Source organism: Agelaius phoeniceus, chromosome 9, assembly GCF_051311805.1.
Source record: "Agelaius phoeniceus isolate bAgePho1 chromosome 9, bAgePho1.hap1, whole genome shotgun sequence".
Classification (NCBI taxonomy): Eukaryota; Metazoa; Chordata; class Aves; order Passeriformes; family Icteridae; genus Agelaius; species Agelaius phoeniceus.
This window is the reverse complement of record NC_135273.1, coordinates 30,605,756-30,622,581: the sequence shown is the minus strand read 5'-3', so window position 1 is coordinate 30,622,581 and position 16,826 is coordinate 30,605,756. Positions and strand designations below refer to the sequence as shown.

At 44.9% G+C, this 16,826-nt stretch overlaps 1 long non-coding RNA gene across 1 annotated transcript in view; it reads right to left on the bottom strand.

Annotated features, from left to right (window-relative positions):
• The window catches only part of LOC143694828 (uncharacterized), a 91,519-nt gene that overhangs the window by 66,131 nt on the left and 8,562 nt on the right, over positions 1-16,826 (bottom strand). Inside the window, exons 2-5 of the long non-coding RNA XR_013183545.1 lie at positions 15,422-15,540; positions 14,867-15,022; positions 14,678-14,782; positions 10,047-10,201 (exon numbers count right to left, since the gene is read on the bottom strand). This is a non-coding gene — a long non-coding RNA (uncharacterized LOC143694828). The remainder of the gene's footprint in view (positions 1-10,046; positions 10,202-14,677; positions 14,783-14,866; positions 15,023-15,421; positions 15,541-16,826) is intronic.

Here is a 16,826-nt window from a genome sequence, read left to right as displayed (position 1 = left end):
ATGACATCTGTTAGCACAGTGTGCCTGGGAGGTGACAGGATGAGTCAGGAGGACACCTGTTTTGGCTGGGTGGCACTCAGCCCTCTAACAACTAACCCACTAAGCTCACCAGCTCCAGCCAGGACACCATCAGTGTCTCTGTAAAGGGCTGGGAGTGTGACAGGTACACAGGAGCAGAGCCTTCAGCTGGGAGAATGCAGGAACAAGTGTCTGTACTTAGGGCATGGGGCCGTGATAAAACAGCTGCTTTGCTTGAGACTTGCTCAGGTTTTGTGAGATGTTAACACTCAGCAAAAAGAAAGCAGAGCATGAACCCTGCAGTGAGCTGGGAAGCTTCCAGCTTGCTTTGCAAGCAGGTGGACAAGTTGTGACAGAGCATTGTCACCTCATTCTCAACATGTGCAAACTGAAACACACTGAAATAAGGACAGAAAGCAGCCACTGGTGTAGTGTGCCTGACTGGGAGCCTGGGCCTTGGTTTTGAAGAACACCTGCTGCTCCATAAACATTATAATATTCAAATTGTGATGTCTAAATAGTACATTTTCCAATGGGAGAGGCAGGCATCAGGTGATCATGGACAGTGACAAGTGACCCTCTCAGATTTCTCACCTCACATCTCTGGCAAAGGCTGGAAACCCACTCCAAGGGAAGCATCCAATAGTCCTCAAAATGAGCAGGTCCCCCAGCAGGAAATCAGTGCTGGAAATCAGCCACAAAGAAGGCAATGTTCTGCAGGTGCCAGGGTCTGGAATGTGACACTGGCTATTGTCACCCAGTCCAGCCTACAACAGATTAACTGCTACCTTAGACAGCAAAACTAACCCTGAATTACCTCTCCTTTCAATTAAGTCAAAATACTGGATGGAGATTTTTCCTTCCCATGTCCTGTCAATGAAAACCTTTCCTAATAATTAATTTTTCTAAAAAATCTGATCTCACTGCCATCATTTTCCACAGGACAGGGATAAATACCTTAGTTTGCTTCAACTCTTATTTAAAACATAATTTTAGCATTGTTTCATAACATAATTTTAGCATTGTTTCATAACATAATCAAAACAACTGAGCTGTACAGGCTAGTAGTACCACAGCCACCTTCAGCATCCCAGATGGGTGGAAGATCCCATTCCCTTGTTGAGACACAAACTACAAAATCCCCTCCCTGTTCTCTGGGAACCTGCTGAAACCACAGACTTGTTACAAAAGCCCCTGTTTCAAATAAATAAAGGGATTGTTCTGCCTGGAGAAAAGAATTTTCAGGGTGACCTAATCATGGCTTTCCAATACCTGAAGAAGCTGCCAAGAAAGATGGAGAGAGACTCTGTACAAGGGATGGAGGGACAGGACACAGGGAATGGCTTCCCATTGCCAGAGGGCAGGGCTGGATGGGACATTGGGAATGAGGAATTGTTCCCTGGCAGGGTGGGCAGGCCCTGGCACAGGGTGCCCAGAGCAGCTGGGGCTGCCCCGGATCCCTGGCAGTGCCCAAGGCCAGGCTGGAGCAGCCTGGGACAGTGGAAGGTGTCCCTGCCCATGGCAGGGGTGACACTGGATGGGCTTTAAATCCCTTCCAACCCAAACCTTTCTGGGATTCCATGAATATTTCAGATACTGCTGCAGAACCCAAGCTTCCCATCCTGTTCAGAGCATTTTGATAGTCAGTAATCCACTGCTTTGGGGATGTCCCAAGTCCTAGCCCAGCAGGGGCTAGGAGAGAACAACTGGGTAATAGAACCAGTCCCAGCACACGTTCACTGCTCTCCACTGAAATGTGAGAAGCAGCTATTCAGTCTGAGGAGAGCATAACTAATTAAAAGGTCTCATATGCTGTATAGAAAGGAGCAGATTTTTTGATAGGAGTGCACTCATGTCAGTGCTGCAATACCTGCCTTTCTCTAGTTGGACAAAAGCTGATATAGCCAATTTTCTCACACAGAGAAAACCAAACACAGTTCATGGGTGAGTGACCACTACTTAATTGACGTTACTTTTTTTATGTACAGGATAATCTCTCAACATGAATTTCATTGCAGGCAATGGAAAGGGAATAAAGGAAATAATTTAGAGTATTACAGGAGCTTCTTTCTTTTTTCAAAACTTATTTTCACTTTGAGGTTAGTTGAATTTGCTGGTATTTTTTCTAAATTCAGGGACCAGAGCACTTATATTACCTCTTTGGCTTATACTAAGTTCTTATATTATCTCTAGTCCTCATAGTCTGGCAGGTTGCTGACTAACAGAGGTGTAGGTATAGTACAGTATGTATACAGATTTATATATATGTAAATATAGATATATATATATGTAAATATATATATATATATATATATATATATATATATATGTAAATATATAGATGTAAATCTTGCATGGGACAAGAGCTGAAGAACAGTCTCCCAGGGCAAAACCTGAAACTCTGGGAGGAAAACAAAATACAACAAAAATGAAATTTCATAATTGTAAGCAACTGAAGAAATTATTTGCATAACAATCCTCAAGTGACTGTAAGATATATAGGAACACAGAAAAAAGGACACCAAGGCTGGTATAACTAACATCAGTGTTAAATTGTCTTGTTAAGCAAAACCCTGTTCTGGAAGCTTTCAGCTTCATTGACAAAAACACAAAAAATTCAAATCCCACCCAGCTGGAATAGTAATCTGAGAGGACCTGGAGGGGCCAGAGCCAGACAGGCTGGGTGAGCAGATGCCTTGAAAAATTGCCCCCAGGAAATAGCTCAGAGAGGGCAAAAGGCAGTGGGGCAGTGGGATTCAGAGGAACTCACCTGATCACCTCCCTGAAAGCACTGCAGGCAGGGAGAGTCCTGTTAATGAAGCTTTTTAATGACCATTTGTACACTGGTTTTCTTCTCTCTGTGTGAAGGTCATTTTGAGCAGTGTCATTTGCAAACAGCTCTTGCAGGTGCATTTTGCTTTTGCTTTTCTTTCCCATCTCCTCATCCCGTGTAGAGCAGTGTAACAGTTGGGTGAGCCACTAAGTGGAAATGGATGAGGAGAGTGATCTTTTCTCCTCCAAAATGCAAAGCTGGAGGAGACATTAAGTGCATTGAAGTGAGGAGTGATGTTGCAGACTGGCCCTCAGCTGGGAGTTCCTAAAAAGTGCTTACATTTAGTTAACCACTAAACAATCAGGTTGGAATTGAAGCAAACAGCACCCTCTACATTCCCAAATCCCCAAATATGGGATGTAACACAGAAAAAAAAAAATTACATCCTCATGGAAACCCTTTCTGCTGCTTTTGTGGGAAAATTGGAAGGGAGTATTACAATGAAAGCTGGCCTTTTGTTTTGTATTTCAAACAAGAGATTGGTTATGCAGGGAACAGATTTCCAGGATGCTTCACTCAAAAGCAAGTTATCAATCAAAAACCCTTTTCTTCCTCTAGGAGGACAAGAAAAACAAAAGGTTGATTGTCTTAGGGCTCATGGACATCTGGAGAGGGATGGATTTGGGGTGCACAGAGTGTTAAAAGCACCTGAGACAGGTCTGTGTGCAGAGATTCTTTCTCCAGCAGGTGAGACACAGGTGATTTTCCTGGGCATAGGTCTTTGGATATAACCAAATTTCCAGGTGATTTTCCTGGTCTTTGGGTATCTTTCCAAGAGGAGCCACAGCAGGAAGGGCATGCCTTTTTCTGCCTGAAATGGTGGCATGAGCTGAATCTGAGGCTTGTGGGGTTCCTGGGAGTTTGGGGTGGTGATGCAGCAGTGAGAAGGTTCTGACCAGGGCTATTGCTTGGGAGTTAAGGGAAAAATCAAGATTTGGAACAGAATATTTTCAAAATAAAAATGGATTAAGAGCAATTCTCATTTTTCTTTGGTGGGCTCCACATCCCTGGAAGCATCCAAAGCCAGGGTGGACAGGGCTTGGAGCAGCCTGGGATAGTGGGAAGTATTCCTGCCCATGGCAGGGGTGGAATGGGATGAGCTTCCTGATCCCTTCCAACCCACACCATTCTATTATCAATATTATTTCTTTTTCTCTCTTGGAAGAGAATGTTTGTAGCGGTGTACTCCTGAACAATCTCTCAGGAAGAAGAATTCAGCTGAAGAGCTAAAATGGCCTTTCCAGACACATTAATTCCCTATTTTGAGAGGGCCTGCAGGACAAGAGCACTCCAGAAGAAACTTCTATTTACGAGTTCTAATGGCTCTACACACAATGATTTCTTTCATGAGACGTCTCAACCACTTCTAATGTATTCTTACATTTTCAAATAGGAAGCAAATGTAGGGGAAAATGCTGCAAAGCAGCTCTCCCTGTGATGGAGTCATTTTGTATTCCATTAGATTGTGCTGCTCAGCTGAGCTTTTAAGGTGGAAGATAAACAGATGAGGAAAGGCTTCTTATTAATTAAAGGCATGCACTGCTAATTGTAAGGGTGATCAAATATTGGTTCATCCTCAGGACTGCTGCTCACTTTTTACAGGTGTGAGGATATTTGCTAAAGATGGCAGGAGTGCCCAGCAAAGCAGAGTCTGTGTGCAAAGCTCCTTTCAGATCAGGTCTGTGCAGGCTGACAAGACAAAGGCTGATGAGAAAAACAGCCCAACAAGTGCCAAGGGGCCATGGTATTGAACCTGAAAACCAAACCTGTTCGTTGCTTGGGTAGCAAAACCAGGCCCTTTGTAAGCACTTGGCTTATTTATGTAAGTGCTGCAGCTCAGCTAATGATTTTTGGTTTAGTTGGAGTTCAGATTCTCACTTTCATCAGCATTATCTTGCCAAACACATTCCCAAGCTTACTTTAATTTAGGATTTGACACCAGCGATTGCCTTTTTTTCCCCCTCAAAGGATGAACTAGTCCACCATAAAATGGAATATTAGGCAATTTATTGTGCTAATGACTTGCAGGAAAAAGCCAAATTACACTGATGGTGGATTATATTGAACAATAAACCCCCCCTCTCATCCCAACTCTCAGTGAGCACACAGTTGAGCTGTAGTCAGCTGGGAATTCCTGGGAATAGCACCCACACTGCAGCCAGCCATGCTTCAGCAGGAGCCACATTCCCAGTGGGACAGCACCCATCTCCCTCACACCTGGGATTGTGTCTCGTTACCCCCCAGTTTTAGCTCAGCTAAAAAGGCTGCTGTTATCAGGGCACATGGCATTTCCTACCTGATTACCTCACAATCTATCCTCTGATTCCAAGCAAGCTGAAAGGGAAGTTAAGATTCAAGAGCATTCAGGTTTGCATCAGTTTTTTTGCAAAGAGAGAGTCAAGTAGATGGAGAAGCTGTCATCAGTGCTCATCAGTGATAGAGGAGCTCAGCCAGGAAAGAGGAATCTGCAGGAAGCAGCTCTGCATAGCTCCCAGAACTCAGTAACTTCAACAAAGGCAGGATTGAACAAAAGATTCAGATGAGACTATCAAAAATATTCTTTTGAGTTGGATCAATAACAAGATTCAATCAGACACTGGAAAAGCTGTTCAGTGACAAGGGCAGGAGACAAAGTAATCAGCCCTGAGGGAGGGAGAAAATAAAGGAATCAATGTAATTGGAGGAAAAAGAGAAAGTGGCTGAAGAGTAACCCAGCCCCACTGCCATTAAAATCTGAGCAGGCAGAATCAGAGGGAACAGCTGAAGCAGAGAGACTCTGCCAGGTTCAACAGCACTTAGAAACCCAGCAGTGGCTTCAGTGGGATGAGCTTGGACCCCTCCTAATTACCAGATGAGAACACTCCTCTTTAGCAGACAATTAGTGGGATTTTTACCAATAAGAATGAAATCACCTGCCACCTCAGGGTGTGGTCAGTCGAGATTTCATCACGCACATTTTCATGGATTTCTCCTCCAGTGACTGCAACTGCTACCCCAGAGTTAAGAGCCCCAGCAAAAACATAATGGAACTTATTTTAAAGGGTTTAAATACAACTCCCTTTGGGTTTATGTCATCTGCATTGCTGAAACCAAGCATTCCTTTATTTAATTTCTATTTCTTTTCCTGTGTGAGAAAAAAATATTGCTCAAAGCCTGCCTCTTCCCCCAGCAGTCCTTGCACACACTCAGACCATATCCCCATGACAGGGGTGGGCAATGCCATCCCACAAAAGGCAGGAACAGTGGTCAGGAACTGGGTTGGTGACACAGGGTTGTGTCAGCACTGACACTTCAGCACTGTTGCAACAACATTGAGAGATAGAGCAGTGCCTGAATGAGCCTGTTGTGAGAATGAGCATTTTCAGTGTGTTCTGTAGCAGGAAATACTGTATCTGCTATAAAAAACAACAGCTTCTCTAAATGATTAAACTCTTGAGCTTCTTTTTAGCAATTAACAAGCTTTGAACATTGTTTACAGTGTTGGTTGTATGGCATCATTGCTTTTATCCTCCAGAGTAGCAACAAAGATTCCACATGAATTAAATCCCATTTTCTTTTCCTCTGCATCACTGTTAAAGTACAGCACGTGAAAAAAATTCCTGCTAGTAATAATTACCTAGGACAATGTAAGGTCCAGCACTGGTTTGTAGGAAAAATGGGTGTTTATTTCCTGGTTAGCATTAGTAGAAAAGCTGAAAACATCCAGATGAGTGACTGCAGCACTGCAGTGAGTAGGATTTGGGGAAAACTGTTCCAAAACTGTCTCTGAGTAAAAATAAGGCCTGCTGTGCATGGGGTGGGTTCATTTTCCAGCAGAGCACGAGAGTTAAGAGGGATGACTTCCTCAGAAGCATCCAAGGCCAGGTTGGATGGGGTCCTGATCAGCCTGGTCTAGTGGAGGTTGTGCCTGCCCATGCCAGGGGGCTGGAACCAGGCAATCCTTTCCAACCTAAACCATTCCATGGTTCCATGGGGATTTTTTGGCTGCCTGACCATGAGCACAGCCCTTTTGGCACCAACACACTCACATGAAGGAACCTGTCCAGCTTCAGCCTGTGCTCTTTGATAAGGTGAGATGTTCATACCTGGAGGTGGTGCCATCCTGGACAATCCCATAACTTTGGGGACACCCACAGATATATTTTCCAGTCTAGACAGGGCCTCTGTTTAGACAAACCTCATTTTCTGCTTTATGCTAAAACAAGACAATTCCTGATGTCCTAAATCCTACTCCATCCCTCCATTTCAACACATGAATTAGTTACTTGTGAAACAATGAGTAATTTTATTTTTCATGGGTGAATGCTTATCACTCACATAGAAAAACATGCTGGAGCATATACTGCAAAGGAACAAAGCCAAATGTTTCAAAAATTCAATCAAGACCTACAAAGAACACGAAGAAGGAGGTGTGACTAAGACAACAGGCAGAGATTCAGCTTCCTGCTCTCAATGCCTGGTGACACCAAGAGTGTCATTTGTCATGCTGTGTCTGGGTCCCCATCTCTAAAATGAACACAACAGCCACCAAGGCACCTCAAGTCTATGTGGGGAGGTTATTTTGGAACCTGCTTCCTTTTCCACTGGTTTCCATGGAAAATTATCATCTTCCTCTGCTAACAGTGCTCATTTTGGTAAGACAAACAAGCTCGGGGAAAACCAAGAAAATGTCAATAACTGATTTTTTTCCATGCACAGGAAGCAGAGGGTGTGGGCTATGGGGGAAAAAGGCAGCAGCAAATCCAGCAGGTGAGCCCAGGGAAAAGCACGTTTGGTGCAGCCATCCCTGCCTGGCAAATGAGGGGTGGGAAAGCTCTCACACCTCCCTGCTCTTCTGCATTCCCACCCTGTCTGGCACTGGCTTTCCTCACCTCAGAGGAGCTGCTGGCAGCCTCGAGCTCCCACAGCTCCCCTGAACATTCCCAATCTCCTTCCACACCCCAGTGGTGCCAGTGGGATTTTGCTGTGTTGAACAGTCACTGTGTGGGTCAGTCCTTCCCCAGAAAGAGGATTCAAATCCATAGGAATTTCCATGAGCAGAGCCTTCCTTCAACCATCCACAGATAAATTATTCAGCCAAAACTACTCAGAGTTACTCACTGCTGAAAGGGAAGGGCAGCTCAACTCACCTGACACAGAGAGAACAACTTCAATATGGGATGAGCAGTCCTTTAGAAAAACGTCCTTCCCCTGGCTGGAGGTTAATTTAAAGCTGTGTTTCATGCAGGTGATGTGGAATGTGAAGGGATTGGGTTTTTTTGGCCCTGTATATATTATCCTTTTTGGATCAGAGGTACAGCATATTTTGGCTTTAAACTGAAAGAGGGAAAGTTTGAACTGGATATTAAGAAGGAATTGTTCCCTGGGAGCAGGGGCTGAGGCTCTGGCACAGGGTGCCCAGAGAAGCTGTGGCTGCCCCTGGATCTCTGGCAGTGCCCAAGGCCAGGCTGGATGGGACAATAGGGAAAAGATTGTTCTTTAAAATGTATAAAAGTGGGTAGTTAAAAACCACTAAATTTTGATGGCACATCGTGGCAGCCACACGGTGCTGCTGGAAACAGGGACCTTGAGCTTTGGTGGAAGGACAATAAAGCACATTTAACTCACACACAAGGAAGAAAGAGCAGAAAAACAACTCCTATTCTGAATACAGCACCTGCTAAGGAAGCAAGGACACAAGAGCAGCTGGATTTAGTACAACTGTTGGGCATCTAAACAATCTAGTCAAACAGCACATTCATGGAGACCTTGGGAGGTGTATCTATGTCCTGTCTGTCCATCTGTATTTCCTCTAAGATCTTGCTTCATTTTCATTTCAAAGGATTTAGGAAATTTATGAGCACCTGTCAACAGCTTGATAGCAGTAGATCCACAGTGGAATATTGTAACTGAAGTTAAACCCAGTAATGTGCCACACTGCTCACTTAGTGTGGCAAGTATGTGCCATGACAACACTGATTAATTCATATTTTAATAATATCTATTTTTAAAATACGTGCAATAGATATTAGAAATATTTCTGATAGAGATTCTAAGGGCAATATGCACAGCAAGCAAGCATTTTGGAGGCAAAGGACCTCCAAGACAGCCAAACATCCAAGCATTTAGCCTGCAGTTTAGATCACAAACCCAGCTACTGATGGTTTGGATTCTCTGAGCTTTTCCTCTGTCACTGCCTGTTGCCCACAGGAGACAAGGGGACATCACAAAGTGTCCCCTTTGGTAGCCCTGGTGTGTGTGTGGCATGGATTGCCACGTGTAGGACACTGCCACACCCCCCTCTCTGGCATTTAACTCCAGCAGGAACCACCTGAATCCATCTGCTCTGAGAGAGAGATGACATTTCCATGAAACCAAATAAACCCAGGAATGGCAGATGGTGTGTGTGTGTGTGCAGGGAGGGAGGTGGGGAAAGGAGAGCGTGGGTTAAAAAAAGGACCTGCCCCAAATACAGCCTGAACTACAATGAAATGGGGAAGGGGAAAAAAGGCAAACTTTGACCAAGGCATTGGGAGAACACTAGGTGTAGTCAGTTTGATTAGGGTGCAGCTCTGTGCATCCAGAAAGCAAAAAGGGAATCAGAGAGCCAGGTGAAATGGAGTGCCTGGGGATCATGCACTTGGTGCCTCACATCCCTGAGAGCAAATATGCATGGCTGGTGCTCTCCCAGAAATCTCCACCAGCAAAGCCTTCAGCAGCACACATCACAGCTGGTCAGCAGTGACCAGATGAGGGGGGAACTGACCTCAAACTCATGGCCCTCCTCTGCTTCTGCTCAAACACCCAGCCATTGTCTGTCCTCATGTCCAGGCTACACCCCAAACCACTGACAAGGAGCCCAGTGGTTATGTTGAGGTTTTTTGGAGTGTGTTACATAAGCACAGCAAATCCATCAGTGTCTTGGAGATCACCATAGAAACAGGCTGCCAGCTCGGTGCAGGAGGAAGAATCCCTGATGTCAGCCTGGAGAAGATGCTGATGTGCCTGGTCCAACACACAGAGCTCCCTCCCTCCCTCCCTCCCAGCACCTGAGCTCCTGGAGCCCATTCCCTCTCCCTTTTTGGCCACAGGAGGGTGGAGGGAGGGTTTCCTACTCCCTTGAGGGACACAGAAGACACCAAACCATTTTCTACCCAAGCAAATGAGACATCAAGGCTCTATTCCAAATAAAAGAGAAAAAAATGGAAATAGCTACCTGGGTATTTCTGTATGAAAAAGCTCTGCTCCAACTCTCTGAAGGACACCCAGAGCATGGGAATGTGCAGTGGTTGCTGCCATCACCCCATTTTTGGTGCTGCCTCATTCTTCTTTCAATGACCTGGGCCATGAGAATGTTTCCTTCTGCCAAGGCTTTAGTGGGAGAAATTTAGGAGAAATCACAACATAAGGAGATGACTTTCAGTGTTTGCATGACAATTGATTACTACAAAACAAGAACTCTAATTCTGGCTTAATTAAGCTGCACAGTGTCCAGTTTTCCCCAGTACAGACAGAGAAATCACACAAGCCACAAGGTCTGAGGCCAGAATTGCTCTGCTGGAGGGGAAAAATGGGGTAAAGAAAGACTTAGTGCTGTTTGATGGGACATGCACTCACCAGGCTCCCCCTACAGCTCCTCCATTTCTCTGATTTTGGGGTTGAACTAGAGCATTTCCCACGGGCTTCATTCCTTTCTGAAGGATCTTCCTAGACAAGTGCCCACTTCTCAGTGGACCTCACATCATGTGAAGTAGGAATTACATGTGTTTCCACATAGTTCTTCAAATTAATGTACAACAAATGGATTGATTGAATTAATAATTCATAAATGCTAATTGTACTTGAATGGAAAAGTGTTCAACCATTACCCTGTTCACTGACCTGAAATATATTCCTCAGTTTAAAGTATTTCTCTAAATTTTGGTCTGATGACAGCAAATCTTTTAATCACTCTCTTGTAATTTTGTGACTTCAATTTAAAACCATTACAATCCTATAAAAAGAATTGACATTTAGTCAAACAAAATGATGAATTTCTTTGCACCACAGCAAGCACTCAGATGCTCACTTTATCTCAAGCTTAAAAAGTTAGCCAAAGCTTGCCCTGAACTGAATTAATTTTAAATATGCATTTACTCAGTAATTACAGCTCAGTAAAATTTAAACTCCAAGGAAATACAGAAATATTTTAATGGGTGGTACTGAAAACTAAACCACTTCATTTTGTTTCATGTTATTTTCCATGTCTCCATGTGCAGCCACAAGATCAGTTGAATTCTGTTTCCCATTGCTCTCCTTGAAATGTTTATTCTCTGTACATTCATGTCCTAAATTTATGGACAATTTAGAATAGTTATTAATCCACAATGTTATCTAGAATAAAGGTCCACAGAATCCTTTGGCTTTTTTTTCCCTCCACATCCTTCTGTTATATCCTATGATTATTCCTCTTGGCTGATAGGAAAAACTCCTTCTCCAGAGGTTTGTCCAGCACTGGAATAGGCTGCAGTGGAGCAATCACTGTCCCTGAGGGGATTTTAAAGACTTGTACAGGTGGCACTTGGGTACCTGGTTCAGAGGGGGCCTTGGCAGTGCAGGAGGAGCTGGATTTGTCCTTCCCAACCTCATGGACTCTGTAATTCCCTGCTTATTGGGAATATTCCCTAATTATTTCCACTCAATGAAGATACAACAGTGTTATTTATTTACACATTTTGCTATGTTTGATTTCTTTTAGTGAATTAAAGTTGCTCAGGGCAGCATACAGAGAGCTAGGGGACAAACAGCAAGTTTTTGTCTAAATGTTCCCTTCTGCCATGGCTTTAGTGGGAGAAATTTAGGAGAAATCACAACATGAGGAGATGACTTTCAGTATTTGCATGACAATTCATTACTACAAAACAAGAACTCTAATTCTGGCTTAATTAAGCTGCACAGTGTCCAGTTTTCCCCAGTACAAACACTCCTCTTTGCCCTGGATAACCCATCAGAGTTAGAGGTGGTTCACCAACCTTGGTTCAGTGGAATATTTTAATCTGTTAGCACCTGGGATTTTGGGGAGAGAGGCTGGGTTCACCTTTCTGTTTTGGGTTTACTCTTGATGTGTGATCCAGAGTCAGTGTGAAGTTTCCTAATGAATTCACTGCTCTTTATTCCAAGCTGCTATGGAAATAGGAAGCAAGCTGAAGTAGGGAAAAATCATCTCCCCCCATGAACTGAAAGAAATGTTCCTCAAAAACCAATTTGTACTTCTGTACCAAGATTGGTATAAAAGCCAATCTGCTCCAATTAGGAAAACAGTAACAGTAAAGTCCAACTAGCACATAAAAACTACAGGAGCAAAAGCCCATCCTCCATAAACACATTCAGAAATATGATTTATGCTTTTTGCCCTTAGATATTTGTAATGTCAAACAAAATAAAGCAGCCCCATGAATATGACACTGTCTCAGTCATTGTTTTCTCACAGCTCAAGGAATAACTGCATTTTTGACAGGGCAAAACACTTGAAACCACATGACACATAGGGAGGTTCTCTGAGAAACAAACTCCTTTTTGGGGGATGGAGACTGAGAAAAAGTGACAACAGGATAAAAGTGGGGACCTGTTGTAATAACTCAGTGGTAACAACAATTTGTGGGGTTTTTTCCCTTCTTTCTGTAGAGGAAAGTTATTTGCTGATACTTGTGGCAAACACCTTATCTTCAATTCATTCTATTCCATCCTGCATTCAGCTATATTCAATTTGATCCCCTCCATACACACATGACTGTGCCTATCAGTGCTGGGCACAAAAACCCCACCAGCCTTAGCCAAAAAGCAGCAACCCCACTCAGCTGTAATGTTCAGCTCTCCCCCTGACTGGCTTCCAGCTTCACAGGTTGGCTGTGGGTGCTCTAATGAAATATTCCCTCCATTTCACTTTCTTTGCCTGCCATCAATTCCACTGAATTATGACAGATTCCTGGAATCCAGGCTGGGTTTTTTTTTTCTTTGTTTCTTCCCATTTAAGATAGATCTTGCAAAGTAGTGGTCCAAAAACCTGACATTAGCCTTGCTGTCCTCTGCATCTTTGCAGAATTATTTCTGTATTTTTTTTTTTAGTGGGGAATAATTCACGTTCCAAACAAAGGCTCATGACTGTCACTGACAATAAAATCTTAAATTTCTCTGCATTGCTTTCCATTCCCTAATGAGTTGAAGATGTAATTTTTGCTTTTTCCTACTGTTGATGTGATCTGGAGAGATTTTCACTCTGCTGGCTTTACCAGCAAGAACGAGAATTTCTTTTTCTCAGAGGAAGGGGAAAGTTTAAAGCTCAGCAGCATGAGAGGTTTGTATTGTTGTTCCAAGCACATATTACCTTCAAATTTATGCAAGCTGAATTTCATATGCCAAGTCTTCAAAATTAATCTAGACTCTCTCACCATCCCCTGTGGTTTGAACAAACTGAGAAGTTTATGGGCCAAACTGTTGAAAAATGCCTCTGGACTTGTTTTCAGCGCTGGCACATGCAAAAAGGGATGTGCAGACACCAATGCTTTTGTTTCAAAGTCAGTGTGCCCACTTGCCTTTGTGTGTGACAGCTGTGAGGAGCCACAAAGCTTCACCCAGGAAGGGCTGGGCCTCCCTCAAACCTGACAGCGCTCTCCAAACACAAATGTCCCACCAAGTTCAGGAAGGGACAATGACATTAAAGCAACTTGTGTAGTGCCATCAGTAGGGTGTCACACAGATCCTGTCTGAAGGAACTCTTTCTGCAGAGCTTTTGTTTCTCAGTGGTGGTGGATATGTCCCTGCCACTCCAGGTGTGAGCACAACACCACAGCCCTCCACCCTCAACTGATTTATGGAATCACAGAATCTTTAGGGCTGGAAAACACCTCTAAGATCCTACACTCCAACTGTCAATTGAGTACCACTGTCATGTTCACCATTAAAAATGTCCCCAAATGCCACATTCACACATATTTTGAGTACTTCCAGGGATGGGGACTCTCACCTGGCTACTCATTTGCTGAGGAAATATTTCTTATATCCAAGCTGAGCCTCCCCTGGCCCAGCTTGAGGCCCTTTGCCCTTGTCCTGTCCCTGTTCCCTGGCAGCACAGCCCGGCCCCCCCTGGCTGTCCCCTCCTGGCAGGGAGTTGTGCAGAGCCACAAGGGCCCCCTGAGCCTCCTTTGCTCCAGGCTCAGCCCCTGCCCAGCTCCCTCAGCCCCTCCTGGGGCTCCAGCCCCTGCCCTGGACACGCTCCAGCCCCTCCAGGGCTCTCTGGCCAGGAGGGCCCAGAGCTGGACACAGCCCTCAGGTCCCTCAGCAGGGCCAGCCCAGGGGACAGGCCCTGCCCTGGGCCTGTGGCCACCCCATGGCTGGCACAGCCAGGGGCCATTGGCCTCGTGCCCCCTGGGCACCCCTGGGCTCCTGTCCAGAGTCAGCAGTTCACTGTCCCTGTCCCTGCCAGAGGCCATTTTAACAATCTGTCATTTGGGTCCCAAGAGGATGATCCCAGACTCTGTTCAATGGTCCCCTGAGACAGGACAAGGAGCAATGTCCATAAACTACAACCAAGAAATTCCACCTCAGTAGAAAAACTTGCTTATGTTAAGGGTGGCAGAGTCCCACGCAGCTGCCCAGGGAGGTCCTGGAGTGTCCCTCTGTGGAGACAACCCAAACCCTCCTGGACACATTCCTGTGCCACCTGCTCCAGGTGACCCTGCCTTGGCAGGGGGTTTGAACTGGATGATCTCCAGAGGTCCCTTCCAACCCCAGCTATTCCATGATTCTGTAACCTTTCCACAGTTCCTGGGCAAATCAAAGTAAAATAAAAGTAAGTGAAATAAAACTTACAGATCACTCCCAGAGGATGTTATGGGCAGGAATGAAGGAGGCTGAACTCCTCCTGCCCTGCACAGTTCTCCAGTTCTGCAGGCAAAGAGGGCTCTTGGCACTCTGCTGTAAGAACAGTGAAAACTCCACATGTACCTTGCAGTGTGACAGACACTGAGCTGAAACTCTTAAAATAATAATTATTATTACCTTGGAACCACCAGGGGAGAGCCAGGGTGGAATTCAGTGCAGCCTGGACAAGGACAGTTTGCTCCAGAGGCTTCTTCCCCTCCACAGCACAGAGCTAACCCAGCTCCTGACTCAGGAATCAATCCCTCATCCATTGTAACTTCCTACACTCAGCATCTGCAAAGAAACCTTTATTAAAAATTTTAAAATTCTGCTATTTGATAAAATCTCTTTAAAAAATATCATTTTTCTGTGATCAAGAAATAATCCAAATAATCCCTTCAGAAATTCTTTTAAGAGTGAAACTAGAATTTGACAATGACTTGAATGAATGTGTTTTGACATTTAAAAAAGTGATCAGCATTTATCTCTTGATACACATTAGAGATACAAGCCTTCTTTGAAACAAAGGTTTGTCTTTTTTTATACAGGAAAGTTGCAGTCCTCTTTTAAATTGCTGTGTTACCATTTCTGGATTAGAAGAACAAAACCATTTCAGAGATTCAAAACATCAAAATCAAGCAGCTTTGAGAGTTTTAGATGAAGAATCAGGGTGAATACTTTTTTGTGCAATACCTTCATCAAATAATGTAAATTACAGTGCTCTCTTTCCCTGATTAAGCCCAGCTTTAGCCTCCTGACAGCTTCTTGAGAAAATGCTCCCAGCCTGGTCCAGCTCCTCCAGCAAGTGAGAACTACAAGATACAAGGACAGATCAAGGGCAGCAGAGAGAGCGTTATCTTTCCCCAAGTTATTCAGGCAGAAAAGGTAATTTTCTGTACAAAGAAGCCTGCAATCCATTGTTTACAGGCAGACACAACACCTGAATAAAAGACAGTCATGCCTATGGTTTCTGTCACACATTATGGCTTTCTGACTCCTTTTCTTCCACTGCCTTCTGCTAATACTGCTTGCAGTTCACCAGAACACTGGGGTGCTGTTCATGGCCTCACTGGCCTTTTACTCTTCAGTGTGCCCAAACTTCTGTCCTGGTTGGGTTCTCAAGTTGGGCACAGAGGGGATGGCAGGGGGTGAGCCAGGCCAGCTGTGCTGCTCAGCTGCCCCTGCAGGGCTGTTCCCTGTCCCCTGCGTCCTATCCTCTCCCCTGTTCCCTGTCCATGTTCTCTTTTCTCTGAGCCTTGTCCCTATTCCCTGTCCCTGTTCTCTGAGCCTTGTCCCTGTTCCCTGTCCCTGTTCTCTGAGCCTTGTCCCTATTCCCTGTCCCTGTTCTCTGAGCCTTGTCCCTGTTCCCTGTCCCTGTTCTCTGAGCCCCGTCCCTGTTCCCTGTCCATGTTCTCTGTTCTCCAAGCCTTGTCCCTATTCCCTGTCCCTTTTCCCTGAGTCCTGTCCCTTGTCCCTGTTCTCTGAGCCCTGTCCCTTGTCCCTGTCCCTATTCCCTGAGCCCTGTCCCTTGTCCCTGTCTCTATTCCCTGAGCCCTGTCCCTTGTCCCTGTCTCTATTCCCTGAGCCCTGTCCCTTGTCCCTGTTCTCTGAGCCCCGTCCCTGTTCCCTGTCCATGTTCTCTGTTCTCCAAGCCTTGTCTCTATTCCCTGTCCCTTTTCCCTGAGTCCTGTCCCTTGTCCCTGTTCTCTGAGCCTTGTCCCTTGTCCCTGTCCCTATTCCCTGAGCCCTGTCCCTGTTCCCTGCCCCTGTTCCCTGCTCTCTCAGCCCTGTCTCTGTCCCCTGTCCCCAGCCTTGGCCCCCCTCACTGCCACACTTTGCTTCCCCTGTGTATCTGCTGTCACCTCCATTCCCTCTGATGGTGCAGATAATGTCTTAAATAAATCCAACATGGAATTTGTAACTGGAACAGTGTCAGAATAACGCTCTGCAGGGTGGGATTTGTGTAGGGACTCTATGCAAATATCTCTAAGTGTTTAAGCCTTCCAAACACTCACAAGTTTTAGGTTCCTGTTTTTTCACCTAATGAATATTCTCTGCTGGACTATTTAGAGATCACCTACAAGAATTTTTGTTTACA